The sequence below is a fragment of the Halictus rubicundus genome, chromosome 4 (assembly GCF_050948215.1).
Source record: "Halictus rubicundus isolate RS-2024b chromosome 4, iyHalRubi1_principal, whole genome shotgun sequence".
Taxonomy (NCBI): domain Eukaryota; kingdom Metazoa; phylum Arthropoda; class Insecta; order Hymenoptera; family Halictidae; genus Halictus; species Halictus rubicundus.
Genome location: NC_135152.1, coordinates 17,513,009 through 17,540,608, shown reverse-complemented (window position 1 = coordinate 17,540,608; position 27,600 = coordinate 17,513,009). Strand labels below are relative to the sequence as shown.

At 43.6% G+C, this 27,600-nt stretch overlaps 1 protein-coding gene and 1 long non-coding RNA gene across 7 annotated transcripts in view; both read left to right on the top strand.

Annotated features, from left to right (window-relative positions):
- Window positions 1–27,600, top strand: part of LOC143353678 (uncharacterized) — a 448,475-nt gene that overhangs the window by 16,303 nt on the left and 404,572 nt on the right. The window lies entirely within an intron of this gene.
- Window positions 1–27,600, top strand: part of LOC143353682 (uncharacterized) — a 50,442-nt gene that overhangs the window by 238 nt on the left and 22,604 nt on the right. Inside the window, exon 2 of the long non-coding RNA XR_013082193.1 lies at window positions 16,778–16,829. This is a non-coding gene — a long non-coding RNA (uncharacterized LOC143353682). The remainder of the gene's footprint in view (window positions 1–16,777; window positions 16,830–27,600) is intronic.

The following is a 27,600-nucleotide window of genomic DNA, read 5'->3' as shown; positions in this document are numbered from 1 at the left end:
GTTTATAACAGGCTAGTAGCAAGCATGTAGAACACGCAGACGTGGGTCTATGAAGAACGAGACTGTTCATTATCTCTCATGAACAGTGTCTAATGAGACAAGATTCGGGAAAGAGCGTTTTCTGCTACCGAATGAAAAAAGATTGGCCGTTCCTGTCTGTTCATGGCTGGGGACCACCCTTCATCGACCACTTCGACCCCACGCACTACGAACCACGTAACCCTCGGTCTAATGGATGCTCTTGTCACATGGTGGGTAGTGGTCGTGTAGGTACCGACTGCATTTAGAAAGGTCGTTAAGGACTTATTATAGGAACGCGCCAAGCAACCCGTATCTGGAGGGTGAGAAGTAGCAGACCTCTCTCTCTCTCTCTTCTCTCTCTCTCTCTCTCTCTCTCTCTCTCTCTCTCTCTCTCTCTCTCTCCTCTCTCCACCCTCGAACACTTGAGCTGCCTTTGCGCGTTAAGCTCTGTCCACACGACACCTTTCTAGTCCACGCTGGAATGTCGTCTAAATGAGAATTCACATCGTGCTTTAAGTAGATTCGGTGCGTCGACAATTAACAGAGAGCGGGAGGGAGGGGGGAGGGGGGGGGGGGTTAAAGAAAGTGCCTTCAGTTGTTGGGTCGTCCTTGGGAATTACGTCCGAGGGTGTGTCCTTAATTGAAATTCTGCGTGCGCCGGTGCTCCTTGAGGACTGTGGTTATATGAAATTAGTGGGTTCGGGTTAGGGCTCCCGTTCGAACAAGCGTTAATTGAAGGATAAATAATGGCGTTAACCCCCGGAACGAAGACGTTCTCCGACACAGGCAATTTCTGTTTCGCATTCCACACGGGTCTTTCACGGGTATAATTTTTTTCATATTATTATGAACAACGAGAATGTTCATGGCGGGTCATAGTTGTCGATCCACCTTGTATGTATACGCACGGTGACCTCTATCGATCCGGTCTGTGAGCGGCTGTTGAAGTTGCTCGCGTTCGACGAGCGCGTGGTGCGTATGCTTCTCGCGCACTCGACGCACGAAAATATTCCCGCGATGCCGCGTAGTATTTATAGGCGTCACGCTGTTTGCTTCTGTATTAGCCCAATTTGCTCCGTAACCCCCGTGCCTCCGTGGGCCACCCTCCAATTACCAGATTAGTCGGAGCATAACGCCTCCGCCTTGTTGGCGCGATTCGCGGATTCCAGGCCTGCCATGATCACGCTCGATTTAACACCGGCGAAACCGCAAATTCGCGCAGGCCGTGAAAAGTTTTGTTTTCCTGTTGTCTCGCGATAGCAACAAGAGGAACTTTCGGGGCTCCAACGCTGTACATGGTTCCGGCCAATTTCGTGCGAGCTTGTCCCTTGCCCTTCAATTGCAAGTCATTAATCTACGTGCGAGAACAAGTTCAGTCGAAGGAATAACATTTTGTTGTTTAACGCCTGGCGATATCTTCAATGAAATATTTTTGATCGAATATAATCACTGCGAAGTAATTACTAGACACGTTGAGGTATTCTGCTGAGGTATCCAGACCAATACACGATTCCGAAGTCCTAAAATAGAAGGAAAGCGATATTACGAAGCAAACAGGAAGTGAAGTTTGATCGCCATTTTCCTCGGGAGCAAAGAGGTATACTGGACGAAGGTGTAAAAAAACTGCGAAAGGTTAAGGGTGGTTCTAAATGCGCGCCGTGAAAAAGCGGAATGCGCACGAAATGTTAAAAGGGGTTTCTCGGCACGGGGAGGACAAATGCTTTCAGGGAACGCGGGAGATGTTTTGATTTTTCTTGCGCGAGTACTCGACGAAATTGCGGTCGGTGTGACGACGCGACGCCCGACGTCCGAAAAGAAACCACAATGTGCTCCCGGAGGGAGCTGACATGACGGCGTTACGAGGAACATTTTCTACGGAGAAATTTATTTCGGATAACGAGCGGGTCCTTGACAAATTTCAGATGCAACCGGCGTGGAACCGGCCGTCGCAGGAAACACGATGACAAATACTTCCTGGGAGCCGGGTAATAATATTACCTTTGTTGGACCGTCGAAAGTGTCGCGACGACGCTGTTGGCAACTGTTTCCACCGCTCGCGCCGAATTGAATAACATGAATACCAAAACGTTCCGCATAACGCGCACCTTCTTATTATTTTTATCGTTATCGACTCGATCCAATTCCCTTTTTATTGACCCTGACGCGACCGAAATGGTTCTCCAGAATATTCCTTTAGATGTAGTGGGACCTCATTCATTATTCTGTAAACACGTCTCGCCACTGTATAATTAACGCGACGCACGTTAATCGCAGAACCAGTAGCTGTTTATCGCAGCCGATCGAAGCAACAAGCCCTTCCCCGTTAAATAATGTAAATACTTACTCTGGATTTATACGTTTCATCCCTTCGAGACTTAGGACACCCTCGGCGAACGGTGTTGGCGTTCCGCCTCGCCAAAGGACATACCGTGTAAACATTTACATAAATATTACTCGACAAATGAGTTTGGATAGCTCGGTCCCTCTTGTCCGGACAGTTGTACGAAGCGTGTAGTACTTCGTAGAGGCGGCGACCTTACAAGCGCAGCTTCCTCCGAGAAATCCATGGGGGGATGTTTAAGGGAAACACACGGGGGGAATATAAGAGAGGGAGAAGGAGAGAACGAGAGGAAGAGAGAGATGCACTTGGCTGCCTCTACGCCTTTCCTCGTTCCCCACTTTCGTGTTCCTCTGCTCCCGAGGCGGAACTAATAACCCCTAAATGACCCGTTACTCTTTCTCTACAAATTGCTTTTGTCTTCTGACTCACGAAACAAACGGAAGCCATCGGCGAGATTTTGGAGCTCGCGATAAGAAGTACACGGCTTCGGGAGCCGAGAAGGTCGTGCCATTGTTACGGGAAGATCGCCGGATAACCATTTTTTTACACCGTTGATTTATGTTCTCAGAATAAAAGATTCTTTAACCGTTCAGGGACGACGCCCGTGCATCATACTATAACGACAATTTTATGACGCGAAGCAAGATTATTGAGTATGGTACATGCGTATCCATTATCGATAACGTTATCAATAGTACAACTCGGTCAACGGAATTTTTAATATTTTTCGAATTTTCTCTCGCCAGGACAAACGAAGTGCCAATCAAATTTGACCGACTCCAATGGCAATGACTGGTATAATAAATGCGTAGTCTCTCGAGTTTCTAACTATTGTTGGAATAATTATACCGAACTTTTGACAGTCGAACAAGTTTCAGTCTGACTGCGCCAGTAGTTTCGAGCAGCTCATAATCAAGTTAACTAGTTAACTAGTAGTGACCGACGTATTCCTATGTAGGTCATAGAACCTCCGAGCCAAATGCACAATTGATCCCTGTTCTGAGATATTAAACTAGAGCTAAATGTCAACGCGCTATAATTATTGCTGCAATTCAATCTGTGCGATTTCCTTCTTCCTATTTTTCGCGCTAACATTAAATAAATACAGTACGCTTTGACTGTCAATCCTCAGCCTCAAAAATCCCATAAAATGAATCTAATTTATTTAATGCAATCGAAATTCAAGATTTAAGATACACGACCCCGAGTACTCTTCTAACCGTTTGCAGTCGAAGCTATTTTCTTTCCAGAATTCGAACGACTCATCCGATCTAAAATATTTTCGTTACTAGACTACGGATCTTTGTGCGAAATAAAAATTTCCTACGTCAATTACAAGGTACTGGAATCAATTAAAAAATTCTTTCCGCCCTTAATAGTTTAATTGATGATAATGTATCGATGCTCTTAAATCCCTTTTATTTTTTCCTGTTTCATGCTACATACACTCATTTTTACCATAAATGTATAAAATTAGCAGTCTGCCTTGAAAATTAGCAATTGTATAAACACGAAGCTGTTTGGTAATGTACGACTGAATTTCGTAGTTTTTAGTGCCTCAAAGGAGATAGTTCAACAAAATCTGGTGCATCGAATATATTGAATGCACCGTGTTAAAAAATGCTGTAGAATTGCACGGGTTTTAGCAGTTTGCCCGAGTGGAGAAATTTCCTGGAGTTTTCGTAGAATTTCGTCCGACGTTGAACCACTTCAAATAATTTGCTGTCGAATGCTTTGGTAGACACGGGGTCTTAACACACGCCGGAAAAGGGTGCAGCTGGCTAACGAGGAAAATCAATTTCCTCCTTCGAAGCTACTTAAGGAGCCGAGCAATCCGGAGCACCTGTAATTGCCCATCCTCTCCTTCGTTCCGCCGATTTATCTACACAATTCTAGTTTAACGAAACCCGGCTTTGCACCAGCTGCCCGGGACGTGCACAGGATATGCATTTCTACGGTTTTGAACGGCTCTATTTTTAAAGGCAGACAATAATGCCGTCTGCTTTGGCGAAAGATCTTCGGGCTGGCCCCGAGACCCGCTTTTGTCCGAGATCACTTCTATACGTTCACAACTCGCGCGCGTGCTCTGCCCTTAATAAAAACTCGTAAAAATTGTGCAGCTTTGGCCGCGCGTCACGTGCAAATTTAGTGTCGTCGTGCCAGAGGCATAGAAGCATCGGTGGGGGTTGGAAAGGGGTGGGAGGGGGAAAGGGGAGGCCGACTTGCGGCGAAGTCGTAAAATTCAAATTTCGTTCCCTTTTTCGTTTCCTTCTTCCTCTCTCTTTTTCCATTTATTTTACTCCGTTCTCCTCTCTTCTTTCCGCTCGCGTCTCTGTCCGCGGAGTTTTTGGCACTGACACGGAGGATAACGAACCCTTGGCCTGACGCATCACGCCGAAAAATATTGCCGATAAAATTTGAAACGGTGCGACACGTTTTACGAGGTCGTATCCACCGGGATGAAAGTCGGCACTGTTATCTTTTTCGCGAGGTGTTTTATCGCTGATAACTGGCCGTCCCTTTTAAAACCCTCGTCGGAGTTGAAAGGGGGACGACGAGTCCGATGGCTCTTTCCGGGGGCGAGGTTCAACAGTCTCGTGGTTGCGATCGTTTTTGCGTTATGCTGACAGTCTCGTCGATTAGCGAAATATGTCGGGATCGAGGTTGCATTTTGGTGGTAGTAAAACTGAAATATTTACGACTTCAGCTCGCGAAGAATGCGCATACAGCATTCCGTCGGGCCACTTTAGTTTGATCTTGTTTTTTCATGTCTGCAGTCCGTTGCTTCCTCCGCGTTTGAAGACAAAGTTTATTTGGGTAATAAAATACTCACGGTAATAAGGAGTACTATTTTTATAGTTGTTCAACACTACCACCTTTCTTTTAAAGTGGTCGACCGATGTTTTCTAAAACTTGCTTTATTAAAAAATACATAACTCGTGTAATTTTGATTACTTTTCCTTGAGAAAAAATCACACATGCACACGAAATACCGATAAATATGTGCGTAAAATCGGATTGCAAAAGGTCGAATGGTTTTTCAGAAAAAAAAATACCAGAATATATCCTCGGTCCCCAAAACTGATGCAGTAGATTCAAAACGGATCGCGTTGCCGAAAGAATGTTTCAACATCGAATCCTACTTTGTGTATCGCGAAGGGGTTACGGGTTTATCTCGTCGAGGATCGTGAATATGGCGTCTCTCGCAAACGTTCCTGGTGGTCCCACGCAACGTGCGTTTGCAAAGTTTCCGCGGCGAGGCAAGGGCAAGGGCTCGGTTGTCACGGGAGATATCATCTTTTCCCATCGGACCGGGGCGAAGTTTAAAGCCCATTCTGGCGGAAGCGGTTAGACGGCGAAGCCACTTCCGGCCAGCAGCGGAGACAATCGGCTTTCTGGCCCGTTCACGTGTTTTAAAGAGCAGTCTACCGATGAAAACCGAACGGGCGGAGGCAAAGCGGAAAGGAAGTTGCACGGTCGCTCGGCCGATATTGATTTCTTTCTTCCGTCGAACGAACACAATGGTTTATCTTGGTCGGATTAAAGACAGCCGGCGAAGTCTAATGACTTCCATCCGACCGGCGAACAATGGTCGGCGCAGTTCGATTCTGTTGTTCTGCTCCTTTCACGGAGTGAAAAGTTTTTCCGAAAAAGGGCTCTAGCGAGAAGTCGTGGACGCGTTTGCTTCGAATTCTGTACATAAGAGACGTACAGGTAAGATGATTAGGGACACTCTACTCTCTCTCTCTCTTTCTATCTCCGGTGATCTAATTCGTTGATATTTCCGTTTCAGCTAACGATCAAACAACACGTGTCCAATAGACAATCATATTGGAACGAGACCTTCTAGGAGACAGCCGAATCAATTGGACTTGATTGCTTCATGCTTTTATGAAAATGTTGCATATGAAATGTCCGATTTTCAAAATGAAAATTTTACGAAGTGTTTTAATCAAGAAATAATATTACAATCTGCAGGTTTGCTGTGTATCTATGTCTGTTGAATAATTTCAAATGGAAGCATCTTTGTAATTTCAATAAGTGCAAAATAAAAATGGCGTTGTCGTTTGTACTCTAGCCGATCAAATCCGCATTTTCTTTACCGAGACGCCTCCTCATTTCTGCATAGTAGTTACGGCACACCTGCTGGAATCTTTTAGCGACTTTCGAGGGGTCTGCCCCGGCTTTCAAATTTGAATTCGAGCGGTCTTTACGATCCCATCGCGCCGTCAACTTCCGCTCGTCCCCTTTCAATATTCATACGACGGCGAACGCTCGGTAATAGGATGCTTTTAGGGTATTGACCCCGAGGATGCGGTGCTGGGTCCGTTCTAACCCGCGCGCACAGCCACTCGTTCGCGTTGAATCGATAAATCGTTCAACAAGTGTATATTACTGAAAATTGAACAGTAGGTCAGTTTTATGCCACAAACTTTGTTTTAAATCGTTACGCGAGCAAAGATACCGAAGGATCTTGATCATTGAAATGGATCTTGCTCTGGAGTTATTCCGTGGATGATTTTGGACCTTCGGAATTTCTAAACTTGAATCCTCATCGCGGAACTTTGCAAACGGTCATTGGCAGGTACAGTCTAAAACAGCATTTTCGATAAAAACACAAATTTTTCTTCACCTTTGCAATGTTACTTCCGTGTCGATATTTCTGTAACGTGTAATACCGCAATAGTCTTTATCAACCATCATGTGTAGCGTATACTACTGCGAAATCGATGTACACAGCCGTAAACGTCTATTATTTTCTTTAGTATACCTAGTAGCGGTAAAGATAGGTAATCGGGAAATGCAATTCCATACTGGCATCAGCTCTTGCAGGATTATTAATTTATGATTATTAATTTGTTAATTATTTATTATTCGATAGATCCGATCTTTTCCGAGACTCGAAAATTGGATAAAGTTCAACTATTCGCCCGTCTTTCACTGTCTAGGGTTCGCACTATGGTTACGGTGGCCATGTTTCCCCGGAAAAAATAAAAGACAAATCATGAGTTGTTTCACGTTCAAACAAAATTCCATTTTGATACTTTTCACAAGAACGAACCTTTTCTCGAATCGGGTTTATGTTTTAAAAATGCACAAAACTGTGTACAAATCAAACCGAAAGTTGCAGTTGGTACGTTTTCAATGTTTTGATTTTGAATTGGGTTTCTTCGCTGGTCCACATATCGTTCACTAATGAAAATACCCGTTCAATGGCGGCATTATATCCAGGTAGACACAAGCACAATTCAACGATTTTTAAAATGTTTTTAAATGTTACGTTTTCGCGCACAATGGGCCCTGTGGCGATATTAAATTTCATTTCGATTCGCAGAACAGAGGATGAAATGTTTCAGAAAGAAAAAAATAAATCGAAAGAATACAACAGTGAAACAGAGGACTGGTCTCTTGAATAAAGGACGTACTATGGCCGTAACTATGGCGCACTTGCCATCGCAAATTCCGCGGTTGACCCGGAGCTCTGGCGATCGATACCTGCAGAGATGTACTGCGAGAAATTTGATACTTGTTCGGCCTGAAGATTACTGCCGCGAAACGAAGCGATAATTCAAATACTCTGGCGCCGGTAGTGTACCCTGCACAGCCTGTCGGGAGTATCGAGCTCGCTTGCCTCTTCTTATCGGGCTGCGCATTAGCGCAATTATCGCAATTATCGTCCGAGAAAATTATAGAGCGGACAGACCTCTCCGGTCAAGTTTCGTTTTCGTTTTCCAGCTCGATAATGCGTTCGGTCGAGCCTCGTTTATTAACAGTTAAGCCGTGTACACACCGTTGGGCATGTCGCGCGACTCGTTGTGCAACTTGTCCAGCCTCGGCCCGGTCGAGTCCACAGGTTTTCTATCCTCAATCAATATAAACATCGTTAGCGTTATCGTTAGCGATATCTCCGTCTTGGTCTATCAGCATATCGCGGAATTAAGGAGACCGTGTCTACAGACAGAACACACTGTCTTTACACAGCTACACCTTGCTTCCCGTTACCGGTCCCCGCGATTTCGAAGAATGATCAACAGTGGGCGACCTTTAACGAAGGTGGTGGACCCAGCTTAGGCGCTTCTACAATTTTCGGTTTTGTTATGGTCATTCGGAATCTGTAGAGAACACGCGAAAACAATTCGACGAAAGACAATAAAGATCCTTCCGTTTCAAGGGGTGACCAACGCACACTAGGGTTCAGACCAGGTGTACGGCGCGACGGAGAGCACCTCGTTATGCCGTCGGTTGCTCCGGTCGTTTGCTCTCGCTTATTTTTCCGTTATTAACGAGATGCTTCACGAGCGTGTAGCCGATACTTATTAATTCTCGCGCTGGCTCGGGCCGCGCGCGGGCCTCTCGTAATGCTCTCGCGTGCACGCTCGCCGAGTACGTCGCTATTAAGTACAGCATCCTAGAGAAAGATTATAGGCGAACGGTTTATGAATAGCTCGATAAATCTCGGGGCTGATACCGTTGCCAGTTTATGTGTTGGTTTTAAATGCTCGTTTAGCGCTCGCGGCGATTTATTGCGAGATTATCGCGGCCGGGCCTCTCGTTCGCGCAACCTCCCCCTGGAAGAACTTCGCTCGTCCGCGGACTTTTCCGCCCGAAAAGAAACCGAAGACCGTGGGACTCGCGAACCGATTGTTCCACCACCGTCGGATCGTGATTTATTTTTTTTTTCTCTTGATTTCTTTTTCTTTTTCTTTCGCGATCGGTTACGCTTGTTCGAGCACCGACGACGGCGGCAGATCGCGAGGAAAGTGAGAGGAATCGTAAAATATCGGTTATTTATCGACGCGGCCGGACCACGGATCGGTATTAATTGAGACGTTGGTAACCGCGATCGATCTGTTCCGCTTGTGCAATCTCGGACCACCGGGTGAATAATGGAATCGACCTTTCGCGAGACCGCCGCGGCCTGTATTGTCTTGTTCGATTCTTGTGAAACGGTGTGGAAGGGCTTTATTTTATATCGGGACGCGATAAAATTGCACCGTGTTCATTGAAACACGGTACAAGTTACTTAAGTTATAGCGGCTTCATTCGGAGATTCATTGTTTCCTCGGTCTCGGATTCTGTTCAATTTTTCTTTCGGCTTACGGGTGGGAGGTACGAATTACCGCCAAGATTTCGCCACTGATTAGCGCTGTTAGAGTCATTTGTACCAATCTCTTCGCTGTCTGCAGCTCTGTGTTCTGTGGACCTCGGTATACAGGGTACAACGCAACACTATGACAGTGAACAGAGTTGATATCCAGAAATGATACCTACCAATAATTGTACGCATAATCTTATTTTCTTTTTTCATGTTTCATTTCAAATGTGTCCCAACGAAATTTTAGCGTTTTAAACCAGGTTATCGATAGGAGTCACTTTCTTTTCTCACGATTCCATTCTGCTTCGTGCGCTTTCACTGTTTCAGATTTTCATCGGAACGAACGTCGTCTCGGAAGATGCAATCTGCTCACGAGACACAGCAGTATCTCAAAGTATCGATTAAACATTTTTACGCATTTTAATGCCGAGATCTGCAAGTGGAAGTACAACTTGTCCCCGGTTACTCGAAACGGCATGTTTCTGTCAGCTGTTTAGAAGCAGTTGAAAACGTTGGATTAAGCATTAATTACAGGAAGAGAGCGGTTACACTAAGTTCTTCGATTTTTCCTCTTCCGAGATGACATATGGGGTTGTTCGCCACTCGTCTGCGTAGCGCGGAGAACTCGTCGACTGCCTGACAATTTCGTAAACGAAAGAACAAGACTAAACAGATCTTAATAAGTACGTGCGGGTTCAGGGACAACTATTTTTTGTCCTCGCCGAGTCTCTCTTTTCTTTTACGATGTATTTATAGAGAGGTATTAGAAACTAGTTGTACGATTTACATAAACGCATTCGCAGTCTTATACACTTAATTGACAATCATTATTATGAACATACGCTTGCCGACGGAGAATTGCTATCTTATTCGGATCTTATATGTAAATTGTTAATCGTTTGATTTTTACCTTCCGCCGTAGATGATATCGACGTTAACGTTCTTAATTACCCGATGTTACGGAAAATATAAACATAGTTAATTCGTAATGCGGAATAATAAGGCACGTTAAATGCAGCGATTTTTAATGACAACATTACACAAACACCATTTTTTACCAAATCGAGTTTATCATATTATCAATATCATTCCTCCAGGATAGAAATGACACATTAACATTCACATTACTGTTCTACTCATACAAGACGTCTATACGAAAATCGCATTGACCGATACTCAAAATCTCTATTAAAAAATATGATTAGCTGTCTAGATGAAAATTGGATCTTGGATTAAATTTTGGACTTTAAAACGGCAAATAGCTGCAGACGTAGTGATATTTTGTTAATTAAGTCGCCTGGTAACATCGGCGCTATAAAATCGGACACTTCAACGTTTGACGATCCATTAATACAATTTCATTGAATCGCGTGACCTAATTCGTTGAAAGCAAATATCTTCGTTGACATATTTAAATGGCTTGTTAGGAGCTGTTCTAGATTTGTCATCCGAGCGACCTTTGAACATTTAATTATCTGACAGCGTGTATCTCGACGACCCGAAGAGTCCATAAGGACCATTGTACGTTGTCTCATTATATGCTACGCTTATATTGTATGCGCACCTCGCTCGCAATTTGCTGCAGTCTCCCCAGAGAGCTTTTGGAGGTCAATCTATTCTTACCTGGCTTTGCTCATGCTTCCGTCTACCGAAATACGATTCATGAAACTGAAACACATAGCACCCTGCGCGAATATCGAAACTTTTTCTCTTAGAAATTTCCTTGGTGCATAATAATTGCAATGCACGCCTTTCAAGTTTTCTTACATGTTTCTGCCAAAACGCTCGATTGGCGTTTAAATTTTTGCATTACATATTTCTAGATTTTCTCATGGAACACGCTAATAAAATTATTTATCGCATCGCATCAATAACTGCATTTTCGGTATTTCAATTTACAATACGCATTTAGTGGTATTGCAATGTATAATATATGCACTGAGTGTGTACAACATTGTGCAATGTGTGCAATTTCTTGCAGAATAAACTCGACCGTATATGCACTACATTTTAAATACATGCCACACCGAACGGTATAAAAGTCTTTATCTAGCAAACATATGTGCACACATACTTTAGCTTTTATATACAGGCTGTATCTAGTAACTAAGCTGAGTTATAACTCGATCGTTATTGAGGATGGAAAAAATTGTAGACAAAAATTTTGCGCAGCTTAACAAACCAATGTCGTTGTGCAATGTGGCTTTGTACACAAGTGCATCGGTGCGATTGCAATGTGATGTCCTACACGTTTCTAAAAAAGAAAAAGTATTAGGGTAGAATCATAAAAAGCTGATTACTTTTCGAAACACTTACGTGTTTCAGTAAACGTTCGAACGCTTGTAATTACGAAGACTACATTTCACTTTGCAATTGCACCGATGCATTTCCGAAATAAAGTCTTGATACGGACGGCACAGCTTGTTGTGATTATTCTTATTAACAATCGAGTGTAATTCGGCCCAGAGTTGCCAGACGCAGCTCGTACACAAACCAAACGAACTGCGTCTACAAATATTGTCCGCGGAACAATCAAGTGAGCCTCGACTTACAAAGAGGACGCGCACGTTTCTCGTCGTTCCCATCGAATTGAGAGTCGTATTCAGATGCTCATAGGCCTGATCAGTGCTCGCGGAATCTTTTCATCGAATGGCCTAAATCGCGTGTCTCGCAGCCATCGATAGGCGGAAGTCGCATTCTGGAAAGAGGATTGACTCGGAGCCGATCCCGGCTGGAAACGGAGCGTTAAGGAGGTCACCTGGGTGGTGGGCTTCCAGGTGCGGGGGTGGACGAGTATTTATGGTTGGAACATACAAGAACCGTTCGTCTTCCCTCGGGCCAGGGTGGAACGAAAGACGCGGAGCACCGGGAAACTAGATTCTACGCGGCCGTGAACCGGGTGAACATTGTTGCCGGTACACAGGCGAGTCTGCGAAAACTGTACCGAATAAATAAGATTCTACTCCCGTGGGGCCGATCCGCTGAATATTTCGAGAGCTCCATTACTTCCGGGGCGACGCGGAAAGAATTTCACCCGGCCCGACCCGGCCCGACCCGGTGCTACACGGCCGGAGATAGCTCGCCGGGGACATGTATTTTCTTGTTACGATTTCGCCGGATTAAAGACGAGATTGGAGGAACTGTAGCCCGGGACCTTTGCCGCGATTAAATTTCGGATCAGACTGGAACGCTTCGAGTTCACCGAGCGCGGCGAGAGACGTCCCGAGCAGTAAACTGTGTTACAAACTCGAAGAAAATAGCAGAGGACTCGTTTGCTCGCCTGATGAAGACGTACCAAAGACCTGTTTATTTATGAAGGAGCTGCAGCTGCGCCGACGTAATGATATGATAAAATATTCTCGGCTTCAGTTTCGGAGACGGGGAAACACAGGGAAAAGTAACATGGAAAAGGGAAAACAGAGAGACGTGCAATAGTCACTCGAATAGAACGGCGAGGATGGAAATAATCGACGCGCGAAGAAGGCAAGGAGTGAACTGATTAAATTGCTTTTGTGAAAATTAACATCAATGTAAAACAGATTACTGTTTTTCACCCTAGAACTACCGAGCGCCAAATGCGACTGAAGGTAATGCTGACGAGATTGCATTTATTCAGACTCCGCGCAATTTTTATTGCAATTTCTGCTGCAATGAATAAGTTCATTCGGAAATTTCTATCAGGTCATCCCATAAGTAGTGTCGTTTTTTAAATCTATTTTCAACGAGAAAGTTAGTGTTCTTACAGTCACTTAAAAAAAAAAAAATATATTAACTTTCACGTTGACAAATAGACAACGACATTCGTTTGAGACGACCTTCAGTCATTTGTACTGGTTCGGTAGTTGCAGTGTTCAGATCCGTAGAGATTGGCAGCAGCAAAACCACGCCCGAGGATTTTGCGCCACTCAGGGTTACCAAATTCGCAAAACCGAAGATGCTCTAGCCTCCGAACGGCTTTGACGTCATTTGCCCCGAAGCTTTGCTCCTGCACCTGGGGGCAAGTCGATCGGCTGATAGAGCAAATAATGCTCGTCACCTTTGCTTAGCGTAAATCGAGTCGCTCTATGCGGGGTGTCCAAAAAATGTTGCACTGCCTTGAACAGGCGTGATTCCCGGGCGTATTTGAAGTAAATTTTTCCTTTGCGAAAATGTTCTCCGCAGCTCCGTTAAGGAGTTATTACCGAAAATCACGGACCAATCAGAGCTCGGCTTCAGCGGACGCATTCCGGTTCAACCAATGCCAACGCCACGTTGAGCGGGGCCAGTCGCTGAATTGAAATTCGTCCGCTGTAGCCGCGCTCTGATTGGTCCCTGTTTTCCGTCAATAACTCTTGAACAAAGCCACGGAGAACCTTTTGCGCAAAGGAGAAAGTTACTTCGAATGACCTCAGGAATCACCCCTTTCGAGTACAACATTTTTGAAACAGCCCGTACTTGAGAAGTAAACGAAAGAAAAGAAAGCAGAATGAACGAAGAAAAATAGAAGGTACGAAAATGATCGAATAGAAAATTTGTAATTCGATGCCTAATAGAGGTTTGTACCATATTCGTCGCAGGTGCACAGAGGGAGCTTCGTAATTACTGCAAACGGGAAGACGCATTCCGTTCGAGACGCGACTCGAACGAGAGTAATATTGTCAGACCGGTTTTCCTTGTTCATATCGCGGCTATTGAATTTATTTTTATCGTTGCATGTTTAATCACATAATGACGGTGCTCGCGAACGTTTCTCATACTCGCTCGTTTCGACGCATTCCCCGGGCACCAATTGAAATAGACGACGACCTTAGAGATTCCAAGTTGAAAAGAACGTCTTCAGATCTGGGCTCTGATAAGTGCAACTCTCCAAGGCCGTGGAAGGTCTTTAGCCACGCTATAGGTAAAAGAAAGCGAACGCGTTATAACTGGACAAAGAATTTCGAGTCACCGAATATACTCTTATAATCCTAGCGGTGTTTTTTAAACTGAACATCCGCGACTAAGTTACATTAATTTTGTGCGACTTTTCGACCTGTTAAGGGCCAGATTATACTAGACAGGTCAGTCGCTGAGGGTCTATGAACGCTAGATACAAAAACAGGGTAAACAAATTCTGCCTGACCTGCCTAGTATAATCTGACCAAAGAAAAAATCAATTTCTCAGCGTCCTCGTTCGGTGGAACACGTTCCATCAGGGGTGTGTTTCCTTTTCGCCGGAGCCGAACATCGATATTCCAATCTTCTGCGCTCGATGAGGAAGACAATGGATGTCCCATTCTAACAAGAAAAGAGACGTTTTCTGTTTCTCGGATTTTCTCCGTTAGTTGCCGCGCGACAGGGTCGAACTCGTGACCGAATCTGAATGTCGTCCGGCGGTGGAGGTTTATTGATTGGTGAAGCTCTCGGGCTGCCCCACCCTGTTTTCCGACCGCGAATATAGTTCACCAGCCCGGCCCAGCCTCGGCATTACTGACCTACTACCACAGAAGCGTTCCTCGCAAGGTGAGGGCTGTGTGGAGAGAGACAGAGAGAGAGAGAGAGAGAGAGAGAGAGAGAGAGAGAGAGAGAGAGATACGAAATTCGAGCGCGCACACAAGCAGCAATACCATCAGCTGTCGTGAAAAGCTTCCTGCCGTTTTTACGGACAGTGTACGCCCGGTTGCCTCGTATACAGGGTGTGACACAGTGCCGGATCAAGACTTTTGGAGGCCCTACGGATTTAAAAGATTTTCAGGCCCCCTTGCACGGGACCACTTCGACGCAATATAGGGTGGACCTGCACGATTTCTTAGACATTGTCGATAATTAGGGTGATCCAGTGAATGAACATAATTCGTATTAAACGAAAAAAACAAAAGACGTGTTGAAATTTATGCAGTAATTGTATGGTGAGTTTACAGATGTCTCGGTACAATGATTTAATTTCTTTTTATAACCTATTCACCACTACATTAATTTATTTAGCAGTTCGAACGACATCCCACGTATTTAACGTAAGTATTGTCGTGGGACTAGCAATTTGTATTTTGAGGTGGTTCAATGGTCCTGTGGCAAGTTTGTTCGGATAACTTTCATTTCTTAGGGTACCTCTATTTTTTCGTGTAGATCCAGCTCTTTGTACCACCAGACCGGTGACACCTTGTATGACGATAACTCCACTGAATCCAGCACGCTGCACTCGGAGAAGAGAGTTTACGCGAACATATGTATCGCGTGACCCTATTTCCGAGCTATAACAGCTGTTTCTGTGCTTCAGCAATTTTTTTCTGCAAAGATCTCTGCCATCAATTGTTTGCAAGTGGCATTTGATATTATGACGTTGGCGATCTGTTATTGACACAATTTTTCCTAGTATAGTCTCTATTGTACCAACATATGTACTTCACATGTGAACAAGCTCATTCTATGGCGATCCATATACTCGATTTAATAACGAGTTGTTAAATTTTACCGCGAATCTATCCCCTACTGCAAAGGGGATGATGAAAACGATAGACAAAAAGGGATCGTACAATAGAGGAAATATAAATATGGCAATAGGAACGACTCCCGAAGTTAGTAGAGTGTTAGGAGACCGTTTGATACGGGAATGCATAATTGTGTATTCGAGTTCGTGATTTTCTATTTTCGAGGCTCTGTTTACCATCTGGAAAGCTGAATTATCTTTGCAAAGGCGCGTTAGCTTGTTCGAGCGTGCACGCTTTGGCAAGATTAACATGATTCCGTGTGTAACATAGCGACAAACGTTCCTCGTTAGCCGTATTCGTCCACTTCCGCTTTGATGTCGCTGAAACAATTAATGAGAGCGTTAATGCACTCATGAAAGTCGGTGTTTTGTACCGGTGGCCATGGCTTGTAACTGGATATTCGTGGCGCGCGTGTTTTCCGGAACGGTTCCCCGTGTCCGTGTGTGTTCTTCGCGGCGTATGGTTGAACGGGAATGCATCGTGTGCATTTAAGCACTCGCGGGAGATCAATCGACTTTGATCGTGGAGCTTTTACAGAAAAAAAGAAAAAGGAAACGCGTCTCGCTCTCTGCACGCGGAATAGTGATAAAAAAGAAACAACATTCTCGTCATCGACCCTCCTTTGTCCGGTGATTTTGTGCTTCGAAGAGTAATGCTCCTCTTCAAGTACAATTTATTAAATTTGGACCTTCCTTTCGGAGAGAAAATTGGCGTATTCGAAGAAATGACCATTTTGTTTTATTTGTGAAATTCAGTCGAAAATTCTGGATCTGACACACTGTTAGCAGTAATTACGAAACCTGTAGTGTACTCGCAATATACAAACGGTTGTTCAAAAGCTCTACAAAATCCATTTTTATTTGAATGTTGCAGGTAGGATTCCTCAACGTGAAGTAGTAAAGAATGCTCAAAACACAGTGTCGCTGTAAGTATTCTGTAGTTTCGATTATGCTGGTGCAATAATGTATTCCACTTTTCTTCCGTGGACTCACAATCATTACAGTGATACGGAACACGGGGTTACAATCGTTCTTGTCGAATGCCATGATAAATGTTTGTTGCGTAAGCAATAGGTGTACCGACCATAATCTACGATCTTCTGCTTATCGTGACTATTGCACGTGGAATAATAATCATATCGTAAATTAGTGATAACAGAACTCGTGTGTAGAAAGTGTGTGTCTGGCAGTACAAGCCACGGCGTGACTATAAATCCGCACGTGATTTTAAAATTCTAGAAATCACGAAGTTCGGGTCGCCAGTGTCCTATTCATTGCGTAATAATAATGTCTTTTCTTGGGAACGCGATTCATTTCCGACACGAAAAAGACACTTTAGAATTGTATTCTTTACGGAGAATATCATGTTCGTAGAATTTAGCATGTACAGTATATTCTCGTAATGGAGAAGTTTTTAAATTTACAAGGAACACGTTGAGTAATCAAAGATTCCAGTAGAATTTCTTTCGTCCTTTATTCATTTTAATATGTTGAAGATCTCTCTACTGTTCGAAATATCACACATCTATTTTATAATGAAGTTTTTAAAATACGCTAAATAGCAAAAAAGTGCGGTAGAATTTTTGTCTTTCGTTAAGAATTTGAATACGTTGAAAATCATCTATAACGAAGAGCTTTTGCGAAGTACTAGGAATGCGTTAAAGAACAGAAAACCTAGTAGAACGTTTTTATTTTATGACTCGATTGGTCTGCATGTGGGAAAAAAGGTTTTGGAGCAGGTGGCAATTAGCCGAACAACGAAATCGCGAATGGAAAAATATACTTAGATTAAGGCCTCGCACTGATTCCTCCGAGAGGGTCTTAAACGATTAAGACCGACCCATTACAGGGATCTCTTTGTTCTTCCATTCATCCTACCGCACTATAAAAATCGCTCAAACTGTAATTCGGGACTACCATCCTCCCTCGAGGCATTAAACTGGATTCATACGAGCAAGAAGCGTGTAGAGGTTACCTTTTCGTACACCTTCATCCTATTAAACCCAAGACATGCTGCATGAAACTTTTATGCAGTTTGGGAGTCTCTAGGCCAAACCTAGGATCGTGAACCTTGGTTCTTGAAGTCGTTTTCTCAGGCCCCTGGTCGTGGAGGTCTTCTGATTCTATTTGAAAGGGTTCGTCTAATCTTGGTGCTTGAATTTACTCGTGTAAATCTTTGGATCTAAATTTTTCAGTTGGTTTTCATTTCGTTTCAGATCGATCTCTTAAGTACGGCGCGCTCGTCCGTGACTCTGTCTCTCAGGGACGGCGCCCCTGGCCGCGGATGGTACAAAAGCCACTATAGTGGTTCGTACCGTTGAAACTGATACTTCCCACGGAAACCACTATAGTGGCGTATCGCTCAAATTGATGCTTCCCACGGAAACCACTATAGTGGCGTACAGTACTTAAGAGGTTAAGTTGAGTGTCTTGATGTTAAGTTAGTCACGCAGTTCTGTCAAATACTTCAGTCCTGAGTGTCGTTAGGGTTTATCAATTTTGACAGTGTATAGTTCCAATGTTCTCGATTTTTCGAACGAAGATTCGCAAGATTAGACCCTTGGCGATCGTCAAAATTTAAAATAAAAAGTTGTACCATCTGTACCGTCTGTAGGAAACAGAAGTCACTTAAAAATGTGTTTGTTCGTTTAGTAATTTTAGTACGTCCGAAAATAATGAATTCTTCAATTCTCCTAACGTCTTCACTCTTTTGGGTTTGCATTTCCTTCGCTCACTCCTCCCTGTACGTCAGTGTATATAAAACATTGCGAACACAGCTTAAGCGAAGAAGTGGTCGATTACTTTATCCCAAATGTCTATAAAGTCATGTTAAAGGATGTCCGAGGAAATCGTGTAGAAGTTGTTCGAAGGTTTAGTACTGATTACAAACGGATCGCACGACGAGTTTACGTCTGACAATCCGACAATAAGTTACGCAAATTGTTTAAAAATACCCGAGTCCATATATTCGGTACTTTCTGCGTCGGGCATCCCATTCCCGCTAATCTTACCTCACAACGACCCACGATCCGCGGTGTACGTATTCTTAGTCGACACCTGTTCACCTTCAACCGTATCTTGTGCGGCTGCAATTTTTACTGCTCCGAAAAAGCGATAAGTGAGTAACGATTCTGCAAGGTGTCGGCCGCTAAAGGGCTGCCTTATCGTTTCATGGACATTTCACGAGGATCCCGAAGGTAAATGCACCATATCTGCTGCTCTCGAAGAAGGTAGAAGGAGGACGCTCCTCCGACCACACGAGGCTGTAAGGTGCTCGATATCGAGGTCCTTCCTGGACTCTTATTGCTTTCAGTTTTTCTTTTACGGTTATTCCTTTTATTCGCGCGCAGTCTCTGTAAAATTCGGGATCTGCGTTGCTGCCATTGAATGTCCTGAAATAATTCTCGTACATTATAGACTACGGATATTATCCGTTTCTGAAAAGAACTGTGGCGAGTCAAATACAAAACGGTAAAAAGAACTCCGATTTCTTGATATCGGGTTGTCCCAAAACTTGGCTGTTTACTCTTGTTGTCTAAAAATATTAAGCGAAAAGACCTTTCGGGACAGCCCAGCAAATCATACTTGGCACCGAAAGTTTACATGCAGAGCTCTGCTAAATCGTACGAATTGAATACACTAAATTTTGATGGAAATGAGGGTGCCTCTCGGCGTGAAATTACGTTTCCGACGGAATTGTCTCGAGTCTCGTGAAAAACGAGAAAGGCTGCTTTGCCATTCGAGCGGTATTAATGCGAAACGCTCAGACTGCTAGGCTATTCGATTAGTCATCGATTTTCATACGGCAGACTGTGTGGGAATGACGAAAGTGGTCTTTAAAACGGCACGAATATTACGTAACGTTATCGTAGGAACGTCAATGGTGGAACTGCAACAGTGACGTTGAGGCTTGACGTTCCGGCGAGATTAAAGTGGATCGAATTTTTGTGGTCCCAGCACGCTCGCCGAGCGCGAAAAGTCCCGAAGAATTAAAACAAGAATCCAGGCACCGGCATAATAAAATATCAGCCGCTATTAACGCGTCCATTACGCCTTATCACTGCCCTATCGGGACCGTGTAATAAATCTTCTAATGGAGAAATATACTCACAATATGGGGCCCGGTAAAACGAATCGAACGACCAGCAATTTATTCTAATTTCGAGTAAGTGTCGATATTCGAATGGAAACTATAAAACGTGCAGATTTAGTGAGCGGTAGGTGTTCGAAAGCCTTCGGTCCGTTCTTATCGTTGTTTGAAATTGCGGTGTCCCTAATGTTACAAATATCTCGACTTATTCCCCCATGGAAATGTCAACGCGTCGCGATGTTGACCGTAAGAATTCGTCGAATTATTTATACGCATTGTTCCGATGTAAAGTCGCATTAATTTCCTGCCACGATTTCACGCGTGAAGTTTACACGCGGCGCGTACGCACGCGATGTCTGTTCGATGAACAATGCGATGACCTGATTGGAAGACCGTTAATTGATGGCGCTTAATTAATATGCACAACCGATGACCCTGTAGTGTTCGCTCCGGTACCCCATAGACATAATTTCTTCTTCTGTCTGCAGATCCGCTTTGCCTTTATGGTTATATCGTTGCGCACAGGTGCGCGCTCGAAACGATAATGTTCTTGAAATCGTGTTTTACGATGTGTTGTTTCATTGTCGCCATCGAATACTGAAATTTACATCCTATGGCACTCACCTAATTTCGTACCATTACATAGCCTTATGAATCATCTTCCTCTTTACTTCTTCGGACGTTCGCCAGCGTTCACATTTTTCGTTAATCTGTAAGCTTCTTATGACACATCTAAATTAATTCACAGCACTAACAGGTAACCTGAAACTTAGTGTATTAAAATTGTCTTCGATCCAACATTTAATAAAAATCTGTATTATGTTTGATAGATAATGAGAAGCAGGAGCCAAATAGTAATATCGTCTTTTTTAAATAATTTTAATATCCGTTTCTGTTATAAATGCATCAAATCCGCAGTATAATAATGACGTTGTATCATATTTGTTGTATATGGGGTTCGTTATAAATTCAGAAAATTGGCAGATTAATTATCACTCGTATAAATTAAGCAAAGAGATGATATATGTATACGTAAATGTAAAGTCTTTTCGGTTTCCATGGCTACGAATGCATTCGGAAATCTATGAATATCCATTAAGCGAGTCTGAGAGTTGGTTTGTCCTTTAGAAGGGCTCGGAATCTGTAATAGTGCACGGATCATTGACGTTCCACGGGAGAAAGGATTGAAAGGACTGTAAAGTCGGGGAATTTATTACATTTTTCACCGAGTCCTTCAACTATCCAGAAAGTCAATACGTTCCGGATTTATTCAAGCCCCGGCCATTGTGTGTACCATCGAAATTTAATTACGCACGCAATCGGGGCCTTTGTTTGCACTCACTCCCGTGGAATTTCATATGATCCATAGGTTCGATCATTTACGCAGACAGGGTGCACACGGAGCTATAGTATCGTCAAAAGAGGGTAATTCCTTTGACGGGAATACCTTGGAAATTTTGAACAATGTTTGCCCACGCAAGAATTCGTTTCTAGAAAATTGACTACGAAAAATTGATTTTGTACCCGTGCAGTCGAGTTTACGGTCAATATAAAATACCTGTGCGTCGACTTTTTAATGACGCGAGCACTCGACGAATATTTGAAATTATTTCCTGCAGCGGAAATGAAATATCGCCTAGCTTGACAACGAATTCCTATATGTATGAAATATTTCACCAAACTGAATTTTACGAGTCATTGATAGCCAGACTGTCAATTTTACGTATTTATCAAAAATAATGTATACTCGAAATGCGAGAGGAATTTGAAAACATATTATTCTCCAAGTATCGAAACTGTCGAGAGACGGAATAAAACATCAATGCATCGACTCTCGAACGGCACGCCTACTCGACGAATATTTAGAATTATTTCCTGCGGAGGAAATAAAATATCTCGCAGCTGGGCAATCGATTTTTATATCAATTTTTCTGAATATCCCCCAAATAAAATTTTCAAGACATTTACAGCCAGACAGCGAATTTTATGTATTTATGACAAAAACGGGGAGATGAAATACAAAATAGAAAAATTTGAGAGGAATGTAAAAAGGCGTTCCGAATTTATTGAAATTGCTGAAAGAGAATATAAATTTTTATTTGGCCCCTGTTTCTTGGCGTGGAAGATTTTGCGTAAATTCTAAACTTGTTTTGTTTTATTGCATTCGGGAATGGTATAAATCCGCACATAGAAAACTCCGGTCTCTCTCCTCTTCAACTTTTCATGGGGAACCACCGTGCGTCCGGTTGTGCCATTATTTTCGCGTGCACGGTGTGCATCAGGAAGGAAAGCTCTCAGCCGAGAGGATGAGAGTTCATCGTCGACTGTGAAACGAGCCGAATTTTCTCGTTTCCGCGACGAATACGTTACGCAGAACGGGAACGCGCGTTCCACCCTTCGCGCCGATACGCCTTTCGGGAGCCCTTTGTGGTGGACGAGAATCGCTTGCGGGTCTTTTGAAAATTTTAACGCGTTCGAAGAAAGAAGAATTGCTCGGGATATCGTGGGGGAAAAACCGTGGAGGAAAGGATATTAGAATCGTTCCCCTCGTCGTGGCATTTTTTAGCAGCGTCTGGATTGAAGAAAGCTTCCCTGCAACGGGCACAGAAGAACCGCTCGGATACGGTGGGTGTTTAAAGAACGCACTGATCGCTCGAGGATTATCGACGCTGTGCCGTTAGAATTTTAAATTTGAATTTCGCTGTTTATCCGTGGCCGCGTTCAAATCCAGGCGATCGATAATGCAGACGTTCGGGACACAAGTGTCGAATGTGTTTGGAATATTTTCGGGAAAACGACCCTACCAACAACGCGTTAAGGGTTGCTTTTCAGGGTGCTTGAGAAAAAGCAGTTAGTCAATTTATGTGCAGATGTCTGAAACATTCGAGAAATTCCGCTCAATGTAAAGATTAAAGTGGTGTAGAGTTTTAGGATTAAGATTCTAATATTTTTGTAACTTATTTTATTTTACAAAAATCGAAGCATGGAAACATTTCTGTAACTGGCACATTTCGAAATTCTTTCATTTTCTTTTTACTTCAATAAATAACTCTTCCGCGTCACGGTGACCGTATTGGTACAAACTGTATTGCATTTACGCATCTTTATGGTCAAATCTTTGGAAGAGTGTTGATAATTGAAAAATCAAAGAGTTCAAAGGTTAACACTAAAATACCACGAGTTACCAAATAGAAAACGTTCAAGGTCGTCGGCCGTCAACGTGATCGAAATGCTTCCAACGAAATTAGGGAAAGAAATGGGAATCGAATGTAATGGCGATCGAATCGATTCCTGGGTCCACCCACGAAATTGTGAATGGTGTCGCCCTGCATAATGACGCAATCAACGGGTACCATAACTTTGTGGGAACTGCGTTCCTCGCGAGGCAACAACGCGTCGAACCACCGCGGCACGGCGGCGCTTTCGCGGAAATTTATCGGCAAACGAATGCTCGTCATAAAATATCGTATGCACGAAATATTCTTGACTTCCTTCGGCATTCGCCATAAATCTGTTTTACGGCCGAGCCGGCTGGGTAGTTTCCCATTGGTAGCTGTTCCAGGTGTCACGCCGTCGATCTTGAACGGACTAACATAACGGCGTGGAATCCTAGGGGATCATTCACCACCATGGATTTTTTCCTGACGTTTCTGTGCCTCTGGAGTCCTGCTACTGTGAAATGCGCGTAAACTTATTTTTCTGGCGCAGCCGAAGCTGGAGAAACAATTCTCGATCTTTCGAAAACCTCCTATTACATTTTTTTCATTTTAAATATTTTTTAATCGATTATTCGACATTCTCCGTTGACGGCTGCATTGTTCCACCCTGGTAAATAAATTGTATCTACTTTCTACGTTTATCGTATGGGTATGGTAGTTGTAGAAGAGAAGTGTAACTATAAAATTTGTTAAGTAACTCTGAAATAGAATAATATAAGAAGGTACATGTTTTTATAGTGTTTATTGGATTGCGAAAAATTTGTATATTGCTCGAGGGAAACATCTTCATATTAAGTTTTAAAATACAGGTATTCCGTTGGCAATATCGATGGTTAATAGGGCCCCATATAGAACCTCATGAAAATTTTCACGATTAATCAAGGATTATAGCATCCTGGCCGTCCTCTCATCATTAATACCATAACGCTGTTGACCGATAATTCATCGAGGCTTTCGGCTCGGGGCTTATCTTAAGCACTCGCGTTCTCGCAATTACTCCATTCAGTGCTCGGTGTTCATGGATCAATGAAAAATCACCGGAAGATCTAGCCGGGAGCACCGGATGGAATATTGCATTCTCCGCGGATTACGTAGTTTCATTCGAACAAATTTATCCCATTAATTTTCTAATGATATCTCTTCAAAAAAGAAGAAATCCCCGAATAACCGCTCTTCGGTAGGATTCAGCAGGTTTTGCAATGCACTGCATTTTTCATGCAGAAAGTCTGCTTTTTAGTGTGCTAGGAAAACAACTTGGAAAATTTTTATCGTTCAACTTCGTTAATTAAACGCATCAGAAAACTGCATTAAACGACTTTCGATCGTTCGAAGATTTCTGTGCGCGACAAACGAAGTCTGGCAAGGAATTCTTCCGCGACGCATCGACGAATCGATAATTGTTCTTCGCGTTCACGCAGAGCAATAATTAACGCGATTCCAGGGCCTCGTTAGGAATCGTCCGCCGTGCCGAGTACTGCGATGTAGTACTGGTTAACGAGATCGGCGGGAAAATTAGTAGTATGCGAGATTCGAATTCAGGAGTCTTGCCAATCTCGCATTTAGAATTCAAGGGGGTACGGGGGAGGGGAGGCATTATGCGGCCATTCAGGCTCGCTGTATCGATTGATAAGTATTATAGCGGTCAGGGAGTTGTGCAAACCAGAAGTTCGACTCTCGAGCCAACCCGGGTTATTTAGTTGAAATTGCGACGTTAGTTGACTCTTGCGTGCGGCTCGTTCGAGTTCGCAAATGTAAAACCTTCTTGACGTATTGTTTCGCTTCGACGACCGATGCGAAACGATACGCGATAACGAGTCGATACCGGGGGGTGGCGGGGTGGGGGGAGAGCTGGGAATTGGTCGAGAGTTTACTCGAACGCGGAATCGAATTGATACTCGTTCGACGAATTGAAAAATATGCGAAACGGCTGCCGTTCTTGACGATTTTCCACGAGCTTTCCGCTCGTTTGTTCGACGGTCGTTCAAACAGCGAACGAAACATTTTGATTAGATCAACTGTTCGAGTGTCAATGTATTTTCCATTTTTTAACATATTAAACGCCCTATCGGCGCTTACGAAGATCGCGTATAGTTAAAGGAATCTGTAGGATTAAGTAGAAACTTTTCTGGATTTGTTCATACAGTGACACTTATTAATATTCGGACACTCTTAAAAAGACGATAACTTTTTAAATATTGGACCATACGACTTGGAGTTTCTGGAAACGTTAGAACAATTAGTTTACTACATGATTTGAAAAAAGAATTTATAGGAAGAATTAAATGAGAAAATAAAAGACACTTTTTGAAACTTTATTATATGGGCTTATATTGAAAATTTAATAAATACATTTTGTAGATCTGTATCAATTATACGTATTCAGAAAATTTCATCAAAATCGGTTGATGCGGAAAAATACGACGGACATCGATGTAAGAATCCTTAGATTTAAAATGACTATTTTCACCATCTTTACACGTTTATAGCTGATTGTAACGTTGACCGATCCAATGTAAAATCCAGCATAAATGTTGAAAGCGGAGCGGGAAAAGTAGGGAAATAAATTGTTTGGACTCCGAGAACGATCGAGCATTTTTTCTGCGGTCCGATTAGGGGCCGATCGGCTTAAGTGAAAAGTTGGATGGCATTACACTGTCGCCTAACCGTGGACGGTATAGTCCATCGTCGCCGGATATACGAGGATTCAAAAGCGAATAGCCAGGATACGCGGATCGAACTCGGGAACCTGGCCAACCGCAGATTTAGAATCGACTCGAGCCGAAATAATCGTTCAGATTCGACGATAGCGAACGATCTTAGCCGCTGTAGAACCCAGAAGTTTCACAATACAATATAATTATCGAACGGGAAACCCGAGTCGAGCGAAATCTTGCAAAGATCGGATCGGCCGACGAGCATTGCGAGGATATAATTGATCCCGTTGATTGTTGCGCAACCGAAGTTTCTTATTCGATTCGTGCCCGCATCGACGGGATATTAATAAAGGTAATTCATCAAACGAGCGTTCGATTCAATTCCGGCCGGCCGATTGGAAAAATTGGGTCAAACAATTTATCCAAGGAATACGCGATGCTCACTGAAAGGAATGATAAATGTCGCGGGAGATACGATCGATTAAATTGAATTTATTCAATTAAATTAGTTTGTTGTGTACAGGTTCATTCACCGTGCCATGCATTACGTCACTCTTTAGACACAAAGAAATCCTCTGGAGTAAGATGACGATTCTCGTATATGCAGAAGACTGTCTTTCTCATTTTCAGATGTTTTTCGTAGCACCGAAGCCCACTTTGTTGATCTTCGCGGATCACTCTTAAATCTATAGTCGGCATAGTGTACGGATGTCGTCACTGACGGGTTAAGGTGTTTTCGCGTTCAGGGACCGAGGCATCGCGTTCTGGAAGCAAATCTGGAGGCGACGGTCCCGTTCGACCAGAAAGCGACAGCACTGCAGTCGGACGTAACGAGATTGAAGAGCAAATTGCCAGGGTGTGCTGATCGGGATCTGCAATTTCGCCGATTGCTCCCTCTCCCCGGGAAAGATTGAAGAGCCGTGTCGCCTTTCGGGGTTCGCGGCCATTGAAAACAACCGATCACCGGCGCGTTTACGCGCGACCGGCCCTCCCTGACGTATCGGGAACATTTATCGGTCCATCAGGCTAAACAGCGACAACGCCGACTTAGGTGATGGATGGTAGCATTCCATCGGATCCCCCGGCATCATACAGGAGTGTCGGGATTCCCTGCATAATGTATGGCCGAGAGGGGAGTCTTCGGGGCGATCAGACGTTTTGGGGTCAATCGGTGCTTTCGTCTAACCGTGAAGCAGCCAGTTTAGGGGGCGTTTCCCTCAATTATGATAATGCGAACGGTTCTCGATGGGGTTACGTCTAGATTACTGGATGGTTGCAACTATCGTGACCGGAGCTCCTCGAAGAGAACCGAGTTTTTCAGCTTCCAGGCTATGAATTTGCTCGTCTATCCGTAGACCTGTGTTTGTGAATTATCGAGAGCACTGCTGTGACCCATATCTCTGGGTCATGACGATTTCCTGAGGATGATCCAGATGACATCTGGGTGCAAATGTTACGCATGCCGATGAACTCTTGCGCACCTTTGTCTTGGTCCCTTATTCCGTCTTTTGTCCATTATTAGTTTTATCACGTCGACTGCCACGTTGGCGACACCATTCTTCGTCTATCTTTAACACCTTCCCGTACTTTAACGAGTCTGACTCCTGATGAAGATTTTGGCCCAAACGTAAACATCACGAGTACGACTCGTGGACTGAAAATCTGCCAAACGTAAACATCCACGAGTCAGAGTCGTGGAATGATTTACAAAGGACTGTATCACGGGTATTTACAT